The following is a 1,249-nucleotide window of genomic DNA, read 5'->3' as shown; positions in this document are numbered from 1 at the left end:
TGTTTTTGTTGAGATTCATCTGTTGTCATCTCTCCTTCCATACTGCTCAGTGGAGTCCTGTGTGGGGCTGTGCAATATCCTCCTTACCCGCCCCTGTAAAACTAGACCATCTGTCCATAGATCCTAAGATTCATCCCAGGCTATTCCCATAACCTGGACCTCAGACTGCTGGAGAGATGAGGTGTATCGGTCCCCAACGAATAATATGTATCGGGACCTCTCCTACCCCTTCCTTTCCTTGTCTGCTACACAAACCTCTGCTCAGTTCCTGTCGTGGTGATTGGCTAGTGAGCCTAGGAGGGAACTGGACGGAGTTAGCAAGGACTGGCAGAGAAACGGGGAAAGTGACGCAGCAACCTTCCCCCTCCAGGTCTGGTTGCACAGCAAACTGTGTGCTTAGTCTTTTCTTTCCTCGTAGCTAAAGACCAAGAACTTGATGTCTTTGTTTCCTCTTCAGGGTCATTTGTCCTCAGGTGCAACAATCTCGGCTGGGGATGGAACATGAATTTGGGACATGTAGGGATATGGGAGTGGGAGAAGTTATGGAGTTGCCAGTGAATGGTTAAAATATATTGTATGCAATTCTCAGAGGATTGAGAATTACTTTTTTTTTTTTCAATACAGACCTGTGGGCCCAACTCCGAGGGTCCCTGTGTTATCCAAAAAGCACACTGACTTACTATGAGTGTTTCTTTTCCCTCCAGGCTGCAGGTGACAGGGGTTCCTGACCCACAGTTGGGGGCTCTGATAATGAACCCCTCTTATTCCATCAGTATGTGGCTCAGTGTTTAACGCCAGGGGAGAGAGGGGCCCAGAGCAGCACCCATGTGGCACCAGGGCCCCTGCCCTCCCCCCATGGTTAGTCTCTGTGTGGTTTAAATGTGAGCTGTCCCCAGTCAGTCTGTGTGCTTGAACACGTGGTCCCCAGCTTGTGACTCTCTGTGGGAAGGTTGTGAAGGAGCCTTTAGCAGGCAATGCCTCGCTGGAGAAAGTATGTCACTGGGGACTGACCTTGAGGCTTGCTAGCTCACTCTCCCTGTCTGCCAGCACAGTGTGAGCAAATGTCCCCAACGGTCCTGCCACTGTCCTTCCCTTCTGTGATAGACAGACTGTATTCTCCTGAAGTGCAAACTACAATAAGCTCACCCCACCTTAAACTGCTTCCTGTCACTACTCAAACACACCCTGCCCCTCACCAGCTGCTCTCTCTGCTCAAATAAACGTTCCTGCCTGCCTCAGATCTCACATG

This window comes from Microtus ochrogaster, chromosome 5 (genome assembly GCF_000317375.1).
Source record: "Microtus ochrogaster isolate Prairie Vole_2 chromosome 5, MicOch1.0, whole genome shotgun sequence".
NCBI lineage: Eukaryota > Metazoa > Chordata > Mammalia > Rodentia > Cricetidae > Microtus > Microtus ochrogaster.
The sequence above is the reverse complement of the archived record's forward strand: the minus strand, read 5'-3'. Positions refer to the sequence as shown.